The sequence below is a fragment of the Rhincodon typus genome, chromosome 46 (genome assembly GCF_021869965.1).
Source record: "Rhincodon typus isolate 14 chromosome 46, sRhiTyp1.1, whole genome shotgun sequence".
Classification (NCBI taxonomy): Eukaryota; Metazoa; Chordata; class Chondrichthyes; order Orectolobiformes; family Rhincodontidae; genus Rhincodon; species Rhincodon typus.
In genome coordinates, this window is record NC_063377.1 from 5,891,569 (window position 1) to 5,904,547 (window position 12,979).

The 12,979-nt window shown below is 44.4% G+C and overlaps 1 protein-coding gene and 3 non-coding genes across 7 annotated transcripts in view; 2 read left to right on the plus strand and 2 right to left on the minus strand.

Annotated features, from left to right (window-relative positions):
• Positions 1-12,979, plus strand: part of LOC109923055 (toll-like receptor 13) — a 35,380-nt gene that overhangs the window by 4,405 nt on the left and 17,996 nt on the right. The window contains exon 1 of one of the 4 annotated variants that reach the window (XM_048620333.1): positions 6,237-6,323. The exons of the other annotated variants lie outside the window; for them this stretch is intronic. The gene's annotated coding sequence lies outside the window, so the exon portion shown is untranslated. Of the gene's footprint in view, positions 1-6,236; positions 6,324-12,979 lie in introns of those variants that run through there. 4 annotated transcript variants of the gene reach the window in all.
• On the plus strand, positions 1,262-1,335 carry trnai-aau. Its single transcript has one exon. It is a non-coding gene; the product is annotated as a tRNA-Ile (tRNA).
• trnas-cga lies at positions 1,521-1,602 on the minus strand. Its single transcript has one exon. It is a non-coding gene; the product is annotated as a tRNA-Ser (tRNA).
• On the minus strand, positions 1,872-1,945 carry trnai-aau. Its single transcript has one exon. It is a non-coding gene; the product is annotated as a tRNA-Ile (tRNA).

Sequence of the window (12,979 nt, forward strand, 5' to 3'; positions counted from 1 at the left end):
GCTGTTTGGCCTGCTGTGGTCATAGATTAAAGACCTTTTAGGACTGAGATGAAGAGAAATTTCTTCCCCCAGGGACTGGGCAGCCTGTGGAATTCACTACCACATTATATGTTTTCAAGGAGGTGGATATAGCTGTTGTGGCTGAGGGATTAAGGGATATGGGAATAACAAGGTACTTTTAAATGTTGTGATTGTACCATGCTCCACTACTTCCTCTGGCAGCTCATTCCAGCATCTGGATGGATCTATTGAGTAGGAAGGGTTTGAGGGGTACAGGCCAAATGCTAGTAAATGGGAGTTAGTAGGAACTGCAGATGCAGGAGAATCCGACACAACAAGGTGCAGAGCTGGATGACCCGAAGAGTCTAGGCCCGAAACGTCAGCCTTTCTGCTCCTATGATGCTGCTTGGCCTGCTGTGTTCATCCAGCTCTGCACCTTGTTATCTTGGGTAGTAAATGGGACGAGATTTATCTAGGATATCTGGTTGGCACGGACGAGTAGGGCTGAAGGGTCTGTTTCCGTGCGGTACATCTCCCTGACTCTAAGATACTGATTGATTGATTGGTTGATTATTGTCACATGTACCGAGATAGAGTGAAAAGTGTTGTTTTGCATGCTATATAGGCAGATCATACCATACAAAGGGCATCAGCGTAGCAGAACAGGTATAGAATTCAGTGTTACAGCTGCAGAGAAGGAGCAGAGAGAGAGAGAGAGAGAGGTCAGAGTTAACATCTGAGAGGTCCATTCAAAAGTCTGATAACAGCAGGGAGCAGGCTGTTCTTGAATCTATATGCATGTGCATTCAACCTTTTATATCTTCTGCCCGACAGAGGGTGGAAGAGAGGATAACCGGGGTGGGAAAGGGTCTTTGATTATGTAGGTTGCTTTCCCAAGGCAGCGGGAAGTATAGATGGACTCAGTGGATGGTTTGCATGATGAATTGGACTGTGTTCACAATTCTCTGTGGTTTCTTGCGGTCCTGGAGAAAGCAGTTGCAAACCACTTTGTAACAGTTCTGAGAGAGTGATCAAGAGCTGTTACAATTCTGAGTAATAAGGCGCTGTCACACAACATGTTGTGAGTGCAGTAAACTAGGTGCTGTAGTGTAACAATTCTGGAATGAGACTAATAATGGGTTGTAGCAATTCTGAATGAGAGCAACGAATTGGTGTAATAATTCTGCGTGAAAGTAATAGAGGAAAACAATCTCAGAATTATTTAATGTGGCAGTTCTGTGCAACAGCGGTAACCCAAATTGGCCGGTTAGCTCAGTTGGTTAGAGCGTGGTGCTAATAACGCCAAGGTCGCGGGTTCGATCCCCGTACGGGCCATCGCCTCTAATTATTTTATTTCGTCGTTTGTATCCAGACTAAGGGTTTAACATTGCATGGGGACAGAATGTGGGTCAAAATAGAAAGAACTGTGCCGGATACTGCAAAGAGGACCTCGCAGAATTTAATATTTAATTCAAAGCGGCAGTCGGAGATGTCTGAGTGGCTCTGTAAAATGTGAAGTCCGCTGCGAGCAGGGTTCGAACCTGCGCGGGGAAACCCCATTGGATTTCGAGTCCAACGCCTTAACCACTCGGCCATCGCAGCTACAGGAAAGAAACGCTGCATTTTATTTATTAATAGCAAGCAGCAAGACCTTGGCAACTGTCTTTTTTTCTCTATAAGTAGAGGGGTTTTCACCCTCTACATTCCTACTTTCCTCCTCCTTTCAGTGTGTTTTCTTTTACAAAGCAAGCTCTCCTGTCTAGGTTCAGAAGGCCGATTTCGGAGCGCCGATCTACAGCAGCAGGCTGTAAAAAGAGAGACTAACACGGCCTGGTTAACTTCAACTTAAGCGCTGGGTGCAAAATTGGAGATGGCCCGTACGGGGATCGAACCCGCGACCTTGGCGTTATTAGCACCACGCTCTAACCAACTGAGCTAACCGGCCACGCTATGTATTCCGGCGTTGTCAATTATCCTGTGATTTAGTGTGGGCGTTGCAAGTTTTGGAAAAATGTCATTGCAATTTTAGCTCTTTAGTGACTCCCTCTGAAATATGTAACTACATCGCAGCTCACTGCAACCACTCTCTCTCTGTCGCTGTGAAGGCTTTACTGACACTGCAACACTGCTTGTTTACTAAATCCCAACCGTACCACTTGCTGAGGCACTTCTCTATCGCAAAACAGCACACCCTCCACTCAAAAGTTCACTCAATACATCACAAACTTTCACTCAGAGGTTTTCTGCTCCTACATTCCTCTCTCAGCTGAAGAGATACCCTGACTTCTAATCTAAGCAGGTCAATCAGATGTCTTTTAAGAACATAGGAGTTGGACTAGGACATTCGACCAGGCAATCCTACTCCACCATTCAAGAGGGTCTTGGTTGATCATCCTACTCATTCGCAACTCTCGTAAATATAGTCCAAACAGATCCAGTCTCTCTTCATCCATCAGTCCTGTGAGCCCAGGAATCAGCCTTTGCTGTACTCCTTCTATAGTTAGAACATCCTTCTTCAGATAAGGAGACCAATATATCAGGTCTGGTCTCACCAAGGCCTTGTAAAATTGCAGCGAGACATCCCCCTCCCCATACTCAATTCCTCTCGTAATGAAGGCTAACATACCATTTGCTTTCTTCACCACCTACAGACACAGTGGGGTGAGCCTACTCTCCTTTGGGTCAGTGATACAGACACAGTGAGGTCAGTCTGCTCTCCCACAGTTCAATAAATACAGACTGTTACAGAGAACGGAAAGTCGAGCCCCTCTGATAGATAATCCGAAGCATAAGGCCCAATCTGTTATGGCAGGGAATAGAGGTTCCCTTCTAATAATTAAACCTGAAACACTCAGAAACTCACCTTGCTTTTATAATCTGTTAAAAGAGTGCTTAAATGAAAGAAAATCCCTGATATCCACTTTATAAGTAACAAGTAACAATTTATTTATTTGACCCTAACAGTGAACAAATTAACAGAATTACTAACAAACCGAACAATTCCTCCTCAGACTACTAACTACTCCCTAACCAGCCTACATTCTACTGGACTGCTGTTCAAATAAACACAAGTCCCATTTATGCAAACCTAATTGAAAGACAACAATAAATTAAAACTTAAACTCTCCAAATACTGCCTTCTCCGTTACACCACAAATGCCTTTCTTCCGCTGATTCTGCTGTCAGGGATATTTTTCTTTGTAACTTCTTTGGTGAGGACTTCGAGCTAAAATGCCACGGTACCTTCTTCGGATAGATGGTGCTTTCTTAGAGAGCTTAGTGATTTCTTGTGAGAGCTCGGGGCCTATTTCTCAGATGACAGTTGGCTCTCACCCCGATTTTCAAAAACCCTCGTCTTATATACCCCCCGATAACACATCAATTTCTTATAATATGATTGGTTTCAGGTTGCCAAAACCATCAGTTTTAAATTTAATTGGTTTTCTGTGTCTAGGTGTTTGATTTAAATTAATTAACTAAATTCAAACTTGTTATCTTGATATCAAAATAAAACTGCTGTTTTGCCTGCCAACTGTGGCCTTTTGATATGCTCATTTCAATTCTGGGGCTCTGTGTACAATGCTTGTAAACTTTCAAGCACAGACTAAGCACAATCTCTTAAATGGACCACACACTGCTTTCCCCCACTATCATTTTTACAAACAAATTCTAAATTACTGCCTTCCAATTCATGAATACTCTGCACAACTTCATAACAAGACACAGTGGAGTCAGTCTGCTCTCCCTCAATTCAATGATACAGATACAGCGGGGTCAGTCTGCTCTTCCTGAGGTCAGTGACACAGGCATAGTGGGGTTAGTCTGCTCTCCCTGAGATCAGTGATACAGATACTGTGCAGGCAATCCGCTCTCCCCTGGGGTCAGTGATACAGACACAGTGAATTCAGTCTGCTCTTCCCTGGGGTCAGTGATGAGACACAGTGGGGTTAGTCTGTTCTCCCTGGGGTCAGTGATAATACTGTGCGGTCAGTCTGCTCTCCCCAAGGTCAGTGATACAGATACTGTAGGGTCAGTCTCCTCTCCCTCCATTCAGTGATACGAACGCAGTAGGATCAGTCACTTCTTCCCGGGATCAGTGATACACAGTGAATGCAGTCTTCCCTCACTCCTGGGGTCAGAGGGACGTCCTGCAATATGTGCCAAAAGATCTGTGGGTCAAGAATTGGCCCATTCCGTGAAAATCAACAGCAGAAACTCACATCCCTGAGTAGCTGTAACTCTGGAACTGAGGAACTGTCGCCACCCACGACAGAACTATGCCACTATACATAGAGCAGGGTAGCACTAGTTTCAGTGCTCAGGCCTTTGCTGAATTCACAAATCTTATCCATGGTAGCTAAGACCAGGAAATTCCCAGGTATGCTAATGGTTACTATTGACCAGAAATTGTTCTGAAATGAGCCTACAAGAACAGGTCAGAGGCTGGGAATCCTGCAGCAAGTAACTCCCTTCCTGTCCTCCCAAAGCATGTCCACCATCAGTAAGGCAGAGTCAGGACGTTAATGGAATACTCTCCACTTGCCTGGGCAAGTGCAGCTCCAAACACACTCAAGAATCTCAACAACATCCAGGCCAAAGCTGCCAACTTGATTGGCACTCCATCCACAAAAATCCATACCGTCCACCACCAACACTCAGTAGCAGCAATGTGTACCATTTACAAGATGCACTTTGGCAACTCTCTTTCAACAGCACCTTCCAAACCTGTGACCTTTACCCCCAGAAGGACAGGAGCAGCAGATATATGGGAACACCACCCCCTGCAAGCTCCCCTCTGAGGTATACACTATACCTACTTGGAAATGCTATCAGTGTTGCTGGGGTCAAATTTTGGAACTTCCAACCTGAAGCCATTGTAGGGTGTCCCTACACAATACTGACTACAGCAGTTCAAGAAGGCATCTCACCACCATCTTCCCAGGGGGCTATTAGAGACTGGCAAAAAATGCTGGCCTGGCTGTGTTGAGCTAATTGTTCTCACTCAGTCTGATACTGAGTCCCACAGAAGAACACACAGAAATACTAGACAGGGCAGAACAGGAGAGTACAAGCTGTGCTTTGGCCTTGGTGCTGAGGTAGTGTATCTGAGCCCTCTGTAACAACATGTCAGCAGCTCTGGGTTGGGTAGAGACTGAATCAGTATGGGTTTAGGACCCTAAATGGAAAGAGGGTGAGGCTGGATTGCATTGACAGGAGAAACATAGTCTCAAAATTAGAACTAGGCCATTCAGGAGAGATGTGAGGAAGCAACTCTACACTCCAAGAGTGGTAAAGGTTTGGAACTCTTCTGCTACAAGTGATAGTCGGTGCTAGATCAGTTGCTAATTTTAAAATCTGAGACAAGTGACATTTTGTTAAGCAAAGGGATATGTACCTAAGGGGACCGCTTTGCAGAACACCTACGCTCGGTTCACACTAAACAACTGCACCTCCCAGTCGTGAACCATTTCAACTCCCCTTCCCATTCCTCAGACGACATGTCCATCCTGGGCCTCCTGCAGAGCCACAACGATGCCACCCAAAGGTTGCAGGAACAGCACCTCATATTTTGCTTGGGAACCCTGCAGCCCAATGGTATCAATGTGGACTTCACAAGCTTCAAAATCTCCCCTCCCTCTACACCATCCCAAAACCAGCCCAGCTCGTCCCCGCCTCCCTAACCTATCCTTCCTCCCACCTATCCCCACCTCCCACCTCAAGCCCCACCCCCATCTCCTACCTACTAACCTCATCCCGCCCCCTTGACCTGTCCATCCTCCCTGGACTGACCTATCTCCTCCCTAACTCCCCACCTACACTTACCTTTACTGGCTCCATCCCCGCCTCTTTGACCTGTCTGTCTCCTCTCCACCTACCTTCTCCTTTATCCATCTTCTATCCACCTCCCCCTGTCTCCCTATTTATTTCAGAACCCCCTTCCCCTCCCCCATTTCTGAAGAAGGGTCTAGGCCTGAAACATCAGCCTTCCTGCTCCTCTGATGCTGCTTGGCCTGCTGTGTTCATCCAGCTCTACATCTTGTTATCTCCTATTAAAATGAAACTGTGATCAAACGTAAAACTGGGACTGCTGATGTTGTATCCGTTGGATTCCACAGTTTAGATAGCACATGACCACAGCCTATCTGTATCTACTGTCATCCACCACTCGAGGTCAACTTTCACTCGCTGTTCCTCCTTTTTGAGATGAAACTTCCAGCCTCTAACACACATCCTCTTTGTCTGTCATTGCAAAATAACTGCACTGTGTCTGGATTGTCATCTCTGAAATCTCCAGACTCAACAGGGCAAACCTCCAGCCACAGGTGAGATTGATTCTCTCTCAGTGATCAAAGTACCAAAACTTCAAAAGATAGTGTTGTGTTATTGTCATGTGTTGAAGTCAACGCTCGGAAAGGATGCAGAAGGGGATTTCCAAGAACGGGTCTAGGGATTAGACAGACTTCATTTTGTGTGGTTACAGGGCAGAAATTGGTATGGTTCTCTGCGGAGCGGAGAAAGCTAAGAGGGAAATCGATCGAGTCATCGCAAGGGAGTGTTTTCGGTCCCGTCAATCGGGAAGAAAGGGTCCCACCGGCTGCAGCGTCGGTCATCCGAGAGGGGACAGATTGAGGAAAATCAGGAAAACAGAATGAGAAGCAATTTAGGGTTTTTCCGTTTCTTGTGATCTGAAATACAGGAAGGTTCAGCAGTAACTTTCCAAAGCAGAAGCAAAGGGGGAAAAATGTACAAAGCGATAGGATTTAAATTTAACGTCTCTTTCAAAGAAACACAGTGCTATCGAGACACAGCAAAGCAGTGAGATCGGTTTGTAATTAAGACAGGACTGTGGATGAAGGTAATAGATTTAGTTTGGCTACTATATGGGGAGATTTATTGTCCAGTATGCTGTATTAGATAAGCAGATGTGTCTTCCAGCCAAATACTGGGAACATTGAATTTTCTGGGTGGAATCTTCTTTTTTGAGACTACGGATCTTAACTTATTGACACCAGGATGTTGCTGGACTGGAGAGCTTTAGTTATGAAGAAAGTTTGGATCGAATGGGGTTATTTTCCTTTGGGACAGAGAGAGACAGACAGATGATGCATGAAATTATGAGAGACATAGATAGGGAAGACAGAAAGAAATCTTTCCCCTAGGTGAAGGATCAATGATTGTGGGCATAGATTTAAGGTAAGCGGCAGAAGATTTAGAAGGGATGTGACAAAACATTTTTTCACTCAGAGTTTGGTGAGAATCTGGAACTCACTGCCTGAAAGGGTGGTACAGGCAGAAACCCTCATAACATTTAAAAAGTATTTAAATGAATACTTACAATGTCAAGGCATGTAAGGCTTTGGGCGAAATGCTGAAAAATGGGATTAGAATAGTTAGGTGGTTGTTTTTGACGGGTGCACACTTGATGGGCCAAAGAGCCTCTTCCTGTGTTTGCAAACCTCTATGACTGTACGACAAACAGTTCATGCACCTTCATGTCACTGACCTTACATCGCAAATCGGAGAGCCCACACCTCTGATACCATTTCACCAAAGGCTCACAAAGGACAAGGACAAAACCACAAACGACAGCCTTCTGACTCGCTCCCCATTTTAAGTTCAGTTGCTTGACCACAGTTAGGCTTAGCCACTGTGGCTCGCTTTGTTTGCTGTCCCAGTAAGATGCTGACATTGTGAGCTTTTGACAACAAGAAGCCAGGCCGCATCTGATTGTAACTTCCCATGAACTGATCAACATGGAGGTGCTTACAGTGGGTGTTTGCACAAAGAAATGGCTTCGCGATGTGGGATCCAAGGGGCTGAAGATATTTGTATCAAAGAGCTTGAAGGGAGAAGACTATTTGCGATATATTTAATTTGGTTTTATCTAATTTATCATTGTCATATGTAACAAGATACAGTGAAAAGCATTGTATTCCATGCTAACCAGGAAAATTATATCTGACATAAGTGCATCAGGGTAATAGAACACAATGCAATATATGCAGTTACAGCTAGAGAGAAGATGCAGAGTCTGCTCGTAAGTCTGATGACAGCAGGGAAGAAGCTGTTCTTGAATTTATTGGTACGTGTTTTCACACATTTGTATCTTCTGCCTGACGGAAGAGAGTATAACTGGGGTTGGAGTGTTCTTTGATTATGTTGGCAGCTTTCCTGAGGCAGTGGGAAGTGTATTTGGGTGGCACTATGGCTCAGTGGTTAGCACTGCTGCCTCACAGTGCCAGGGACATGGGTTTGTTTCCAGCCTCGGGTAACTGACTGTTCTCACTGTATCTGTGTGGGTTTCCTCCAGGTGCTCTGGTTTCCTTCCAGAGTCTAAAAATGTGCAGGCTAGGGTGGATTGGCCATGCTAAATTGCCCATAGTGTACAAGGATATGCCATGGGAAATGTGGCATTATGAGGATAGGGTGGGTAGCTGGGTCTGGGTGGGATGCACTCAGTGCAGACCTGATGGGTTGAATGGCCTGTTTCTGCACTGTAGGAATTCTGTGTACACAACTCACATATTTTTGAGAACATATGTGGTTCTAGCTTTTGTCTAGGATTAGATTAAGCACCCATGCACATCATTCCTGAGGGCTGGGACATGAATAAATATTCATGACATGTTAATGAATGTAAATCAGCTTCTCACCATGAAGTTTGGGAAAAGCTGATATGCACGAAAGGTTCCAAGAACTTATGAGCAAAACTTTATTTGCTCTCCCCGACTCCACCCGCATCACCCCCTCCGCCACCCCCTCCCCCCACCACCCCCCACCCCCACCACATTCCTGAACAGAAAGCTGAATTTTTAATAATTTCCCTTTGTCTGCCCTTCCAAAATCTTCGGCTGTGTCTGGAAAACTCTGCCCCAGAGCATTTTGTCCCCTCGACAACATCACACAGAGAGTGGTGGGTGTGTGGAATACACTGCCAGCAGTGGTAGTGGAGTCAGATACTTTAGAGACTTTTAAGCGACTCTTGGATAGGCACATGGAGGATAGTAAAATGTAGGGTATGCAGGGTAGATTGATCTAAGTAGGATAATAGGTCGGCACAATATTGTGGGCCGAAGGGCCTTGTACTGTGCCGTACTGTTCTATGTTTTTATGTTTTGAGAAGAGATTAGTTTAATTTGGTGTCATGTTCAGCACAATATCGTGGGCTGCAGGGCGCATTCCTGTGCTGTACTGTTCTATGTTCTACATTCTATACTTCCTGTAAGACATCAGTTGTCTGATTTTCCACTGGCTTTTCAACCAGAGGAGGCAGTACTCCCACCTGTCATCCATCTCCACTCTATCCAGGCCCCTCAGTGTTATGTAAGTTTTAATGACATCCCCCCCTCATCCTTCTAAACTCCATTGAATACAGACCCAGAGTCCTCACGTGACCCTTTGATCTCTTTAGCCATAAGAATTATATCTAACCTTTTCTTAAAAACGTTCAGTGTTTTGGCCTCAAATGCTTTTTGTAGCAGAGAATTCCACAGGCCCGACACTCTCTGAGTGAAGAAATTTCTCCTCATCTCAGTCCTAATGGCCTACCCATCAATCTTAAATGATGACTGTTGGTTCTACATACCGTTCTATATTGTATGTTGTATGTTCTACGTGGACATACAAACAAGGAACAAGAGCAGACTGAGATAACAAGGTGTAGAGCTGGATTAAGACAGCAGGCCAAGTAGCATCAGAGGAGCAGGAAAGCTGACGTTTTGGGCCTAGACCCTTCTTCAGAAAATCTGAGCAGACTGCTCAGGCCTTCAAGCCTGCACTGCTATTCAATAAGATCATGGCTGATTCTGGACTCTCTGGTCATCGGGAACATCCTTCCTGTGTTTCCCCTTCCTATTCCCATCAGAATTTGAAAGGCCTCTCTGAGATTCCACCTCATTCTTATAAACTCCAGTGAATATAATCCTAACTAATCCAGCCTGTCTTCATACATCAGTTCTGCCATCCCAGGAATCACTGGTAAATCTTTGCTGCACTCCCTCCATAGCCAGAACACCCTTCCTCAGGTAAGTAAACTGAAACTGCACACAATATTTCAGGTCTCACCAAGGCCCTGCACAATTGCAAAAAGGCATCCCTGCTCCTGTACTCAAATCTTCTCACTGTGAAGGCCATCATAGCATTCTGCTCTGCCTGCTGAACCTGCAATTCTTACTTTCAGCAACTGATGTATGAGGTCATGTAGGTATTATCACACTTCCCCTTTTTCCAATCTAGCACCATTAGGTTAATAATCTGGCTTCCTGTTTTTGCTACCAAAGTGGATAAATCACAATTGTCCACTTTATTCTCCATCTACCATGCCCACTCATTCAACTTGCAAATCACACTGCAATATCTCTGCATCCTTCTCTCAGTTCATGTCCCACGCAGCTTTGCACATCCGCAAACCTGGAGATATTACATATAATTCTGTCATCTAAAACATTAATATATATTGTGAATAGCTGGAGTCTAAGCACTGATCCCTGCAGCTCCTCACTAACCATTGCCTGCCACTTGGAAATAAGACCCATTTATTCCCACACTTCATTTCTGTCTGCCAACCAGTTCTCTACTCATGTCAGTACACGATCCCCAATCACACACACTTTAATTTTATGTCCCAATTTTTTTTTTTCAATTCACTCATGAGATGTGGGTGTTGCTGGCTGGGCCGGCATTTATCGCTCGTCCCTGTTTGTCCTTGAGAAGGTGGTGGTGAGCTGGCTTCTTGAAACACTGCAGACTGTGTGCGGTGGGTAGACTCATATTGTTCTTAGGGAGGGAGTTCCAGCATTATGATCCAGCAAATATGAAGGAACATCGGATGTATTTCCAAGAGAGGATGATGTGTATTTGCTGAGGGTGGTGTTCCCATGTGTTTGGTGCCTTGGCCTACTAGATGGAAGTGGTCATGGGTTTGGAAGGTGCTCTCTAGGGTAAATTTCTGCAGTGCATCTTGTAAATAGTACACACTGCTGCTACTGAGGTGGAATGACTGCATATTTGTTGATGAGATGCCAATCAAGTCATCTGCTTTATCCTGGATGGTATCAATCTTCTTGAGTGTTGTTGGGACTGTACTCATCCAGGCTAGTGGGGAATATTCCATCACACTCCTGACTTGTGCCTTGTCAATGGTGGACAAGCTTTGGGGAGTCATGAGATGAATTATTCATTGCAGTATTTCTAGCCTCTGACTTGTTATTGTAGCCATTTGGATTTATGACTTGTGCAGTTAAGTTTCTGGTTAACAGGATGTTGATAGTGGGAGATTCAGTTGATGGTAACATCAAGGGGGTAGTGGTAGATTATCTCTTATTGGAAATCGTCATTTGTGTGGCACGAACATTACTTGCTACTTTTCAGCCCCAGCCAGGATATTGTCCATATCTTGCTGCATATATGTGGGAGCTTATCGAAAACCTTCTGAAAGTCCAAGTAAACTACATCCACTGGCTCTCCCTTATCAACTCTATGAATTACATCCTCAAAAAATTCCAGTAGATTTGTCTAGCATGATTTCCCTTTCGTAAATCCTTGCTTACTCTGTCCAATCATCTCACTGTTTTCCAAGTGTTCTACTATTAAATCTTTCAGCATGAACTCTAGCATTTTCCATGCTACTGATATCAGGCTAACTGATCTGTAATTGCCTATTTTCTCTCCGCCTCCTTTGTTGAAAAGTGGAATCTTCAACCATGTGAAGGACAAAATTACCTTTTGAATTTAAGTGCACCCCAAGACCTATACCTAAGAAAATATAGCATAAACAATCTGTTTCTAATTTACAACTTAGAACATAGAATGGTGCAGCACAGAAACAGGCTAGTCAACCATAGAGTCATAGCGTCATACAGCACAGAAACAGACCCTTCAATCCAACCAATCCATGCTGACCATAATCCCAAACTAATCTAGTCCCACCTGCCTGCGCTTGGCCCATCTTCCTCCAAACATTTCTTACTCATGTACTTATCCAAATGTCTTTTAAAAACTGTAACTGTACCCGCATCCACCACTTCCTCTGGAAGTTCATTCCACGCATGAACCACTCTCTGTAAAAAAATTGCCGCTCATGACTTTTCTAAATCTTTTTCACCCTCACCTTAAAAATATGCCCCCTCGCCTTGAATTTCCCCACCCGAGGGAAAAGACACCTGCCATTCACCTTATCTATACCCATCATGATTTTATAAACCTCTACAAGGTCACCTCTCAATCTCCCATGCTCCAGTGAAAAAAGTCCCAGCCTATCCAGACTCTCCTTATAACTCAAACCCTCCATTCCTAGCAACATCCTGGTAAATCTCTTCTGAACCCTCTCCAGCTTAATAATATCTTTCATATAACAGGGCAACCAGAACTGGACACAGTACTCCAGAAGAGGCCTCACCAATGTCCCATATAACCTCAACATAACGTCCCAACTATTGTACTCAAAGGTATGAGCAATGAATGCAAGCATGCTAAATGCTTTCTTAACCAGCCTATCTGTATGTGACGCAAACTTCAAACAATTATGTACCTGAACCATTAGGTCTCTCTGTTCTATAATACTACCCAACACCGTACATTTAATTGCAGTCTTGCCCTTGTTTGTTTTACCAAACTGCAATACCTTGCATTTATCCAAATTAAAATCCATAAGCCATTCTTTCGCCCCTTGACCTAATTGATCAAGATCTCTTTCTAATCCTAGATGACCTTCTTCACTGTCCACTATACCACCAATTTTGGTGTCATCCGCACGCTGTCTATCCATTCCTTCTATATTCTCATCTAAATAATTTATATAAATGACAAACAAAAGTGGACCCAGGACTGATCCCTGTGGAACATAGCTGGTCACAGGCCCCAGTCTGAAAAGCAACCCTCCACTATCACTGATAGTAGGAACTGTAGATGCTGGAGAATCCGAGACAACAAGGTGCAGGGCTGGATGAACACAGCAGGCCAAGCAGCATCATAGGAGCAG